Consider the following 12,673-nt stretch of genomic DNA (forward strand, 5'->3'; position numbering starts at 1 on the left):
TCATCTACACGACATAGCCCTGAATTTTCCAATGCGCAGCTCTTTGCAAAAGAGAGATATTGGCAAGGAAAAGCTGTCTTGTACCTTTGCATTTTTCTCCCAAACGAAGGTCACTAGAAAGAAAATTTTAAAGCCTCCTGTTAGGCCATCATCTACACGACATAGCCCTGAATTTTCCAATGCGCAGCTCTTTGCAAAAGAGAGATATTGGCAAGGAAAAGCTGTCTTGTACCTTTGCATTTTTCTCCCAAACGAAGGTCACTAGAAAGAAAATTTTAAAGCCTCCTGTTAGGCCATCATCTACACGACATAGCCCTGAATTTTCCAATGCGCAGCTCTTTGCAAAAGAGAGATATTGGCAAGGAAAAGCTGTCTTGTACCATTGCATTTTTCTCCCAAACGAAGGACACTAGAAAGAACATTTTAAAGCCTCCTGTTAGGCCATCATCTACACGACATAGCCCTGAATTTTCCAATGCGCAGCTCTTTGCAAAAGAGAGATATTGGCAAGGAAAAGCTGTCTTGTACCTTTGCATTTTTCTCCCAAACGAAGGACACTAGAAAGAAAATTTTAAAGCCTACTGTTAGGCCATCATCTACACGACATAGCCATGAATTTTCCAATGCGCAGCTCTTTGCAAAAGAGAGATATTGGCAAGGAAAAGCTGTCTTGTACCTTTGCATTTTTCTCCCAAACGAAGGTCACTAGAAAGAAAATTTTAAAGCCTCCTGTTAGGCCATCATCTACACGACATAGCCCTGAATTTTCCAATGCGCAGCTCTTTGCAAAAGAGAGATATTGGCAAGGAAAAGCTGTCTTGTACCATTGCATTTTTCTCCCAAACGAAGGGCACTAGAAAGAAAATTTTAAAGCCTCCTGTTAGGCCATCATCTACACGACATAGCCCTGAATTTTCCAATGCGCAGCTCTTTGCAAAAGAGAGATATTGGCAAGGAAAAGCTGTCTTGTACCATTGCATTTTTCTCCCAAACGAAGGACACTAGAAAGAACATTTTAATGCCTCTTGTTAGGCCATCATCTACACGACATAGCCCTGAATTTTCCAATGCGCAGCTCTTTGCAAAAGAGAGATATTGGCAAGGAAAAGCTGTCTTGTACCTTTGCATTTTTCTCCCAAACGAAGGTCACTAGAAAGAAAATTTTAAAGCCTTCTGTTAGGCCATCATCTACACGACATAGCCCTGAATTTTCCAATGCGCAGCTCTTTGCAAAAGAGAGATATTGGCAAGGAAAAGCTGTCTTGTACCATTGCATTTTTCTCCCAAACGAAGGGAACTAGAAAGAAAATTTTAAAGCCTCCTGTTAGGCCATCATCTACACGACATAGCCCTGAATTTTCCAATGCGCAGCTCTTTGCAAAAGAGAGATATTGGCAAGGAAAAGCTGTCTTGTACCTTTGCATTTTTCTCCCAAACGAAGGTCACTAGAAAGAAAATTTTAAAGCCTCCTGTTAGGCCATCATCTACACGACATAGCCCTGAATTTTCCAATGCGCAGCTCTTTGCAAAAGAGAGATATTGGCAAGGAAAAGCTGTCTTGTACCTTTGCATTTTTCTCCCAAACGAAGGTCACTAGAAAGAAAATTTTAAAGCCTCCTGTTAGGCCATCATCTACACGACATAGCCCTGAATTTTCCAATGCGCAGCTCTTTGCAAAAGAGAGATATTGGCAAGGAAAAGCTGTCTTGTACCTTTGCATTTTTCTCCCAAACGAAGGTCACTAGAAAGAAAATTTTAAAGCCTCCTGTTAGGCCATCATCTACACGACATAGCCCTGAATTTTCCAATGCGCAGCTCTTTGCAAAAGAGAGATATTGGCAAGGAAAAGCTGTCTTGTACCATTGCATTTTTCTCCCAAACGAAGGGCACTAGAAAGAAAATTTTAAAGCCTCCTGTTAGGCCATCATCTACACGACATAGCCCTGAATTTTCCAATGCGCAGCTCTTTGCAAAAGAGAGATATTGGCAAGGAAAAGCTGTCTTGTACCTTTGCATTTTTCTCCCAAACGAAGGTCACTAGAAAGAAAATTTTAAAGCCTCCTGTTAGGCCATCATCTACACGACATAGCCCTGAATTTTCCAATGCGCAGCTCTTTGCAAAAGAGAGATATTGGCAAGGAAAAGCTGTCTTGTACCATTGCATTTTTCTCCCAAACGAAGGACACTAGAAAGAAAATTTTAAAGCCTCCTCTTAGGCCATCATCTACACGACATAGCCCTGAATTTTCCAATGCGCAGCTCTTTGCAAAAGAGAGATATTGGCAAGGAAAAGCTGTCTTGTACCATTGCATTTTTCTCCCAAACGAAGGACACTAGAAAGAACATTTTAAAGCCTCCTGTTAGGCCATCATCTACACGACATAGCCCTGAATTTTCCAATGCGCAGCTCTTTGCAAAAGAGAGATATTGGCAAGGAAAAGCTGTCTTGTACCTTTGCATTTTTCTCCCAAACGAAGGTCACTAGAAAGAAAATTTTAAAGCCTCCTGTTAGGCCATCATCTACACGACATAGCCCTGAATTTTCCAATGCGCAGCTCTTTGCAAAAGAGAGATATTGGCAAGGAAAAGCTGTCTTGTACCATTGCATTTTTCTCCCAAACGAAGGACACTAGAAAGAAAATTTTAAAGCCTCCTGTTAGGCCATCATCTACACGACATAGCCCTGAATTTTCCAATGCGCAGCTCTTTGCAAAAGAGAGATATTGGCAAGGAAAAGCTGTCTTGTACCATTGCATTTTTCTCCCAAACGAAGGACACTAGAAAGAACATTTTAATGCCTCCTGTTAGGCCATCATCTACACGACATAGCCCTGAATTTTCCAATGCGCAGCTCTTTGCAAAAGAGAGATATTGGCAAGGAAAAGCTGTCTTGTACCTTTGCATTTTTCTCCCAAACGAAGGACACTAGAAAGAAAATTTTAAAGCCTACTGTTAGGCCATCATCTACACGACATAGCCCTGAATTTTCCAATGCGCAGCTCTTTGCAAAAGAGAGATATTGGCAAGGAAAAGCTGTCTTGTACCATTGCATTTTTCTCCCAAACGAAGGACACTAGAAAGAACATTTTAATGCCTCTTGTTAGGCCATCATCTACACGACATAGCCCTGAATTTTCCAATGCGCAGCTCTTTGCAAAAGAGAGATATTGGCAAGGAAAAGCTGTCTTGTACCTTTGCATTTTTCTCCCAAACGAAGGACACTAGAAAGAAAATTTTAAAGCCTACTGTTAGGCCATCATCTACACGACATAGCCCTGAATTTTCCAATGCGCAGCTCTTTGCAAAAGAGAGATATTGGCAAGGAAAAGCTGTCTTGTACCTTTGCATTTTTCTCCCAAACGAAGGTCACTAGAAAGAAAATTTTAAAGCCTTCTGTTAGGCCATCATCTACACGACATAGCCCTGAATTTTCCAATGCGCAGCTCTTTGCAAAAGAGAGATATTGGCAAGGAAAAGCTGTCTTGTACCTTTGCATTTTTCTCCCAAACGAAGGTCACTAGAAAGAAAATTTTAAAGCCTCCTGTTAGGCCATCATCTACACGACATAGCCCTGAATTTTCCAATGCGCAGCTCTTTGCAAAAGAGAGATATTGGCAAGGAAAAGCTGTCTTGTACCATTGCATTTTTCTCCCAAACGAAGGACACTAGAAAGAACATTTTAATGCCTCTTGTTAGGCCATCATCTACACGACATAGCCCTGAATTTTCCAATGCGCAGCTCTTTGCAAAAGAGAGATATTGGCAAGGAAAAGCTGTCTTGTACCTTTGCATTTTTCTCCCAAACGAAGGACACTAGAAAGAAAATTTTAAAGCCTACTGTTAGGCCATCATCTACACGACATAGCCCTGAATTTTCCAATGCGCAGCTCTTTGCAAAAGAGAGATATTGGCAAGGAAAAGCTGTCTTGTACCTTTGCATTTTTCTCCCAAACGAAGGTCACTAGAAAGAAAATTTTAAAGCCTTCTGTTAGGCCATCATCTACACGACATAGCCCTGAATTTTCCAATGCGCAGCTCTTTGCAAAAGAGAGATATTGGCAAGGAAAAGCTGTCTTGTACCATTGCATTTTTCTCCCAAACGAAGGGAACTAGAAAGAAAATTTTAAAGCCTCCTGTTAGGCCATCATCTACACGACATAGCCCTGAATTTTCCAATGCGCAGCTCTTTGCAAAAGAGAGATATTGGCAAGGAAAAGCTGTCTTGTACCTTTGCATTTTTCTCCCAAACGAAGGTCACTAGAAAGAAAATTTTAAAGCCTCCTGTTAGGCCATCATCTACACGACATAGCCCTGAATTTTCCAATGCGCAGCTCTTTGCAAAAGAGAGATATTGGCAAGGAAAAGCTGTCTTGTACCTTTGCATTTTTCTCCCAAACGAAGGTCACTAGAAAGAAAATTTTAAAGCCTCCTGTTAGGCCATCATCTACACGACATAGCCCTGAATTTTCCAATGCGCAGCTCTTTGCAAAAGAGAAATATTGGCAAGGAAAAGCTGTCTTGTACCATTGCATTTTTCTCCCAAACGAAGGACACTAGAAAGAAAATTTTAAAGCCTCCTGTTAGGCCATCATCTACACGACATAGCCCTAAATTTTCCAATGCGCAGCTCTTTGCAAAAGAGAGATATTGGCAAGGAAAAGCTGTCTTGTACCTTTGCATTTTTCTCCCAAACGAAGGTCACTAGAAAGAAAATTTTAAAGCCTCCTGTTAGGCCATCATCTACACGACATAGCCCTGAATTTTCCAATGCGCAGCTCTTTGCAAAAGAGAGATATTGGCAAGGAAAAGCTGTCTTGTACCATTGCGTTTTTCTCCCAAACGAAGGACACTAGAAAGAAAATTTTAAAGCCTCCTGTTAGGCCATCATCTACACGACATAGCCCTGAATTTTCCAATGCGCAGCTCTTTGCAAAAGAGAGATATTGGCAAGGAAAAGCTTTCTTGTACCTTTGCATTTTTCTCCCAAACGAAGGACACTAGAAAGAAAATTTTAAAGCCTCCTGTTAGGCCATCATCTACACGACATAGCCCTGAATTTTCCAATGCGCAGCTCTTTGCAAAAGAGAGATATTGGCAAGGAAAAGCTGTCTTGTACCATTGCATTTTTCTCCCAAACGAAGGACACTAGAAAGAAAATTTTAAAGCCTCCTTTTAGGCCATCATCTACACGACATAGCCCTGAATTTTCCAATGCGCAGCTCTTTGCAAAAGAGAGATATTGGCAAGGAAAAGCTGTCTTGTACCATTGCATTTTTCTCCCAAACGAAGGACACTAGAAAGAAAATTTTAAAGCCTCCTGTTAGGCCATCATCTACACGACATAGCCCTGAATTTTCCAATGCGCAGCTCTTTGCAAAAGAGAGATATTGGCAAGGAAAAGCTGTCTTGTACCATTGCATTTTTCTCCCAAACGAAGGACACTAGAAAGAAAATTTTAAAGCCTCCTGTTAGGCCATCATCTACACGACATAGCCCTGAATTTTCCAATGCGCAGCTCTTTGCAAAAGAGAGATATTGGCAAGGAAAAGCTGTCTTGTACCTTTGCATTTTTCTCCCAAACGAAGGACACTAGAAAGAAAATTTTAAAGCCTACTGTTAGGCCATCATCTACACGACATAGCCCTGAATTTTCCAATGCGTAGCTCTTTGCAAAAGAGAGATATTGGCAAGGAAAAGCTGTCTTGTACCTTTGCATTTTTCTCCCAAACGAAGGACACTAGAAAGAAAATTTTAAAGCCTCCTGTTAGGCCATCATCTACACGACATAGCCCTGAATTTTCCAATGCGCAGCTCTTTGCAAAAGAGAGATATTGGCAAGGAAAAGCTGTCTTGTACCATTGCATTTTTCTCCCAAACGAAGGGCACTAGAAAGAAAATTTTAAAGCCTCCTGTTAGGCCATCATCTACACGACATAGCCCTGAATTTTCCAATGCGCAGCTCTTTGCAAAAGAGAGATATTGGCAAGGAAAAGCTGTCTTGTACCTTTGCATTTTTCTCCCAAACGAAGGTCACTAGAAAGAAAATTTTAAAGCCTCCTGTTAGGCCATCATCTACACGACATAGCCCTGAATTTTCCAATGCGCAGCTCTTTGCAAAAGAGAGATATTGGCAAGGAAAAGCTGTCTTGTACCTTTGCATTTTTCTCCCAAACGAAGGTCACTAGAAAGAAAATTTTAAAGCCTCCTGTTAGGCCATCATCTACACGACATAGCCCTGAATTTTCCAATGCGCAGCTCTTTGCAAAAGAGAGATATTGGCAAGGAAAAGCTGTCTTGTACCATTGCATTTTTCTCCCAAACGAAGGACACTAGAAAGAAAATTTTAAAGCCTCCTGTTAGGCCATCATCTACACGACATAGCCCTGAATTTTCCAATGCGCAGCTCTTTGCAAAAGAGAGATATTGGCAAGGAAAAGCTGTCTTGTACCTTTGCATTTTTCTCCCAAACGAAGGACACTAGAAAGAAAATTTTAAAGCCTCCTGTTAGGCCATCATCTACACGACATAGCCCTGAATTTTCCAATGCGCAGCTCTTTGCAAAAGAGAGATATTGGCAAGGAAAAGCTGTCTTGTACCATTGCATTTTTCTCCCAAACGAAGGACACTAGAAAGAAAATTTTAAAGCCTCCTGTTAGGCCATCATCTACACGACATAACCCTGAATTTTCCAATGCGCAGCTCTTTGCAAAAGAGAGATATTGGCAAGGAAAAGCTGTCTTGTACCATTGCATTTTTCTCCCAAACGAAGGGCACTAGAAAGAAAATTTTAAAGCCTCCTGTTAGGCCATCATCTACACGACATAGCCCTGAATTTTCCAATGCGCAGCTCTTTGCAAAAGAGAGATATTGGCAAGGAAAAGCTGTCTTGTACCTTTGCATTTTTCTCCCAAACGAAGGTCACTAGAAAGAAAATTTTAAAGCCTCCTGTTAGGCCATCATCTACACGACATAGCCCTGAATTTTCCAATGCGCAGCTCTTTGCAAAAGAGAGATATTGGCAAGGAAAAGCTGTCTTGTACCTTTGCATTTTTCTCCCAAACGAAGGTCACTAGAAAGAAAATTTTAAAGCCTCCTGTTAGGCCATCATCTACACGACATAGCCCTGAATTTTCCAATGCGCAGCTCTTTGCAAAAGAGAGATATTGGCAAGGAAAAGCTGTCTTGTACCATTGCATTTTTCTCCCAAACGAAGGACACTAGAAAGAAAATTTTAAAGCCTCCTGTTAGGCCATCATCTACACGACATAGCCCTGAATTTTCCAATGCGCAGCTCTTTGCAAAAGAGAGATATTGGCAAGGAAAAGCTGTCTTGTACCTTTGCATTTTTCTCCCAAACGAAGGTCACTAGAAAGAAAATTTTAAAGCCTCCTGTTAGGCCATCATCTACACGACATAGCCCTGAATTTTCCAATGCGCAGCTCTTTGCAAAAGAGAAATATTGGCAAGGAAAAGCTGTCTTGTACCATTGCATTTTTCTCCCAAACGAAGGACACTAGAAAGAAAATTTTAAAGCCTCCTGTTAGGCCATCATCTACACGACATAGCCCTAAATTTTCCAATGCGCAGCTCTTTGCAAAAGAGAGATATTGGCAAGGAAAAGCTGTCTTGTACCTTTGCATTTTTCTCCCAAACGAAGGTCACTAGAAAGAAAATTTTAAAGCCTCCTGTTAGGCCATCATCTACACGACATAGCCCTGAATTTTCCAATGCGCAGCTCTTTGCAAAAGAGAGATATTGGCAAGGAAAAGCTGTCTTGTACCATTGCGTTTTTCTCCCAAACGAAGGACACTAGAAAGAAAATTTTAAAGCCTCCTGTTAGGCCATCATCTACACGACATAGCCCTGAATTTTCCAATGCGCAGCTCTTTGCAAAAGAGAGATATTGGCAAGGAAAAGCTGTCTTGTACCTTTGCATTTTTCTCCCAAACGAAGGATACTAGAAAGAAAATTTTAAAGCCTCCTGTTAGGCCATCATCTACACGACATAGCCCTGAATTTTCCAATGCGCAGCTCTTTGCAAAAGAGAGATATTGGCAAGGAAAAGCTGTCTTGTACCATTGCATTTTTCTCCCAAACGAAGGACACTAGAAAGAAAATTTTAAAGCCTCCTTTTAGGCCATCATCTACACGACATAGCCCTGAATTTTCCAATGCGCAGCTCTTTGCAAAAGAGAGATATTGGCAAGGAAAAGCTGTCTTGTACCATTGCATTTTTCTCCCAAACGAAGGACACTAGAAAGAAAATTTTAAAGCCTCCTGTTAGGCCATCATCTACACGACATAGCCCTGAATTTTCCAATGCGCAGCTCTTTGCAAAAGAGAGATATTGGCAAGGAAAAGCTGTCTTGTACCATTGCATTTTTCTCCCAAACGAAGGACACTAGAAAGAAAATTTTAAAGCCTCCTGTTAGGCCATCATCTACACGACATAGCCCTGAATTTTCCAATGCGCAGCTCTTTGCAAAAGAGAGATATTGGCAAGGAAAAGCTGTCTTGTACCTTTGCATTTTTCTCCCAAACGAAGGACACTAGAAAGAAAATTTTAAAGCCTACTGTTAGGCCATCATCTACACGACATAGCCCTGAATTTTCCAATGCGTAGCTCTTTGCAAAAGAGAGATATTGGCAAGGAAAAGCTGTCTTGTACCTTTGCATTTTTCTCCCAAACGAAGGACACTAGAAAGAAAATTTTAAAGCCTCCTGTTAGGCCATCATCTACACGACATAGCCCTGAATTTTCCAATGCGCAGCTCTTTGCAAAAGAGAGATATTGGCAAGGAAAAGCTGTCTTGTACCATTGCATTTTTCTCCCAAACGAAGGGCACTAGAAAGAAAATTTTAAAGCCTCCTGTTAGGCCATCATCTACACGACATAGCCCTGAATTTTCCAATGCGCAGCTCTTTGCAAAAGAGAGATATTGGCAAGGAAAAGCTGTCTTGTACCTTTGCATTTTTCTCCCAAACGAAGGTCACTAGAAAGAAAATTTTAAAGCCTCCTGTTAGGCCATCATCTACACGACATAGCCCTGAATTTTCCAATGCGCAGCTCTTTGCAAAAGAGAGATATTGGCAAGGAAAAGCTGTCTTGTACCTTTGCATTTTTCTCCCAAACGAAGGTCACTAGAAAGAAAATTTTAAAGCCTCCTGTTAGGCCATCATCTACACGACATAGCCCTGAATTTTCCAATGCGCAGCTCTTTGCAAAAGAGAGATATTGGCAAGGAAAAGCTGTCTTGTACCATTGCATTTTTCTCCCAAACGAAGGACACTAGAAAGAAAATTTTAAAGCCTCCTGTTAGGCCATCATCTACACGACATAGCCCTGAATTTTCCAATGCGCAGCTCTTTGCAAAAGAGAGATATTGGCAAGGAAAAGCTGTCTTGTACCTTTGCATTTTTCTCCCAAACGAAGGACACTAGAAAGAAAATTTTAAAGCCTCCTGTTAGGCCATCATCTACACGACATAGCCCTGAATTTTCCAATGCGCAGCTCTTTGCAAAAGAGAGATATTGGCAAGGAAAAGCTGTCTTGTACCATTGCATTTTTCTCCCAAACGAAGGACACTAGAAAGAAAATTTTAAAGCCTCCTGTTAGGCCATCATCTACACGACATAACCCTGAATTTTCCAATGCGCAGCTCTTTGCAAAAGAGAGATATTGGCAAGGAAAAGCTGTCTTGTTCCATTGCATTTTTCTCCCAAACGAAGGACACTAGAAAGAAAATTTTAAAGCCTCCTGTTAGGCCATCATCTACACGACATAGCCCTGAATTTTCCAATGCGCAGCTCTTTGCAAAAGAGAGATATTGGCAAGGAAAAGCTGTCTTGTACCTTTGCATTTTTCTACCAAACGAAGGTCACTAGAAAGAAAATTTTAAAGCCTCCTGTTAGGCCATCATCTACACGACATAGCCCTGAATTTTCCAATGCGTAGCTCTTTGCAAAAGAGAGATATTGGAAAGGAAAAGCTGTCTTGTACCTTTGCATTTTTCTCCCAAACGAAGGACACTAGAAAGAAAATTTTAAAGCCTCCTGTTAGGCCATCATCTACACGACATAGCCCTGAATTTTCCAATGCGCAGCTCTTTGCAAAAGAGAGATATTGGCAAGGAAAAGCTGTCTTGTACCATTGCATTTTTCTCCCAAACGAAGGGCACTAGAAAGAAAATTTTAAAGCCTCCTGTTAGGCCATCATCTACACGACATAGCCCTGAATTTTCCAATGCGCAGCTCTTTGCAAAAGAGAGATATTGGCAAGGAAAAGCTGTCTTGTACCTTTGCATTTTTCTCCCAAACGAAGGTCACTAGAAAGAAAATTTTAAAGCCTCCTGTTAGGCCATCATCTACACGACATAGCCCTGAATTTTCCAATGCGCAGCTCTTTGCAAAAGAGAGATATTGGCAAGGAAAAGCTGTCTTGTACCTTTGCATTTTTCTCCCAAACGAAGGTCACTAGAAAGAAAATTTTAAAGCCTCCTGTTAGGCCATCATCTACACGACATAGCCCTGAATTTTCCAATGCGCAGCTCTTTGCAAAAGAGAGATATTGGCAAGGAAAAGCTGTCTTGTACCATTGCATTTTTCTCCCAAACGAAGGACACTAGAAAGAAAATTTTAAAGCCTCCTGTTAGGCCATCATCTACACGACATAGCCCTGAATTTTCCAATGCGCAGCTCTTTGCAAAAGAGAGATATTGGCAAGGAAAAGCTGTCTTGTACCTTTGCATTTTTCTCCCAAACGAAGGACACTAGAAAGAAAATTTTAAAGCCTCCTGTTAGGCCATCATCTACACGACATAGCCCTGAATTTTCCAATGCGCAGCTCTTTGCAAAAGAGAGATATTGGCAAGGAAAAGCTGTCTTGTACCTTTGCATTTTTCTCCCAAACGAAGGTCACTAGAAAGAAAATTTTAAAGCCTCCTGTTAGGCCATCATCTACACGACATAGCCCTGAATTTTCCAATGCGCAGCTCTTTGCAAAAGAGAGATATTGGCAAGGAAAAGCTGTCTTGTACCATTGCATTTTTCTCCCAAACGAAGGACACTAGAAAGAACATTTTAAAGCCTCCTGTTAGGCCATCATCTACACGACATAGCCCTGAATTTTCCAATGCGCAGCTCTTTGCAAAAGAGAGATATTGGCAAGGAAAAGCTGTCTTGTAATTTTGCATTTTTCTCCCAAACGAAGGTCACTAGAAAGAAAATTTTAAAGCCTCCTGTTAGGCCATCATCTACACGACATAGCCCTGAATTTTCCAATGCGTAGCTCTTTGCAAAAGAGAGATATTGGCAAGGAAAAGCTGTCTTGTACCTTTGCATTTTTCTCCCAAACGAAGGACACTAGAAAGAAAATTTTAAAGCCTCCTGTTAGGCCATCATCTACACGACATAGCCCTGGATTTTCCAATGCGCAGCTCTTTGCAAAAGAGAGATATTGGCAAGGAAAAGCTGTCTTGTACCATTGCATTTTTCTCCCAAACGAAGGTCACTAGAAAGAAAATTTTAAAGCCTCCTGTTAGGCCATCATCTACACGACATAGCCCTGAATTTTCCAATGCGTAGCTCTTTGCAAAAGAGAGATATTGGCAAGGAAAAGCTGTCTTGTACCTTTGCATTTTTCTCCCAAATGAAGGACACTAGAAAGAAAATTTTAAAGCCTCCTGTTAGGCCATCATCTACACGACATAGCCCTGAATTTTCCAATGCGCAGCTCTTTGCAAAAGAGAGATATTGGCAAGGAAAAGCTGTCTTGTACCATTGCATTTTTCTCCCAAACGAAGGACACTAGAAAGAACATTTTAAAGCCTCCTGTTAGGCCATCATCTACACGACATAGCCCTGAATTTTCCAATGCGCAGCTCTTTGCAAAAGAGAGATATTGGCAAGGAAAAGCTGTCTTGTACCATTGCATTTTTCTCCCAAACGAAGGACACTAGAAAGAACATTTTAAAGCCTCCTGTTAGGCCATCATCTACACGACATAGCCCTAAATTTTCCAATGCGCAGCTCTTTGCAAAAGAGAGATATTGGCAAGGAAAAGCTGTCTTGTACCATTGCATTTTTCTCCCAAACGAAGGACACTAGAAAGAACATTTTAAAGCCTCCTGTTAGGCCATCATCTACACGACATAGCCCTGAATTTTCCAATGCGCAGATCTTTGCAAAAGAGAGATATTGGCAAGGAAAAGCTGTCTTGTACCTTTGCATTTTTCTCCCAAACGAAGGACACTAGAAAGAAAATTTTAAAGCCTCCTGTTAGGCCATCATCTACACGACATAGCCCTGAATTTTCCAATGCGCAGCTCTTTGCAAAAGAGAGATATTGGCAAGGAAAAGCTGTCTTGTACCATTGCATTTTTCTCCCAAACGAAGGACACTAGAAAGAAAATTTTAAAGCCTCCTGTTAGGCCATCATCTACACGACATAGCCCTGAATTTTCCAATGCGCAGCTCTTTGCAAAAGAGAGATATTGGCAAGGAAAAGCTGTCTTGTACCATTGCATTTTTCTCCCAAACGAAGGGCACTAGAAAGAAAATTTTAAAGCCTCCTGTTAGGCCATCATCTACACGACATAGCCCTGAATTTTTTAATGCGCAGCTCTTTGCAAAAGAGAGATATTGGCAAGGAAAAGCTGTCTTGTACCTTTGCATT

The sequence above is a fragment of the Pseudophryne corroboree genome, unplaced genomic scaffold (assembly GCF_028390025.1).
Source record: "Pseudophryne corroboree isolate aPseCor3 unplaced genomic scaffold, aPseCor3.hap2 scaffold_914, whole genome shotgun sequence".
In the NCBI taxonomy this organism is placed as follows: domain Eukaryota; kingdom Metazoa; phylum Chordata; class Amphibia; order Anura; family Myobatrachidae; genus Pseudophryne; species Pseudophryne corroboree.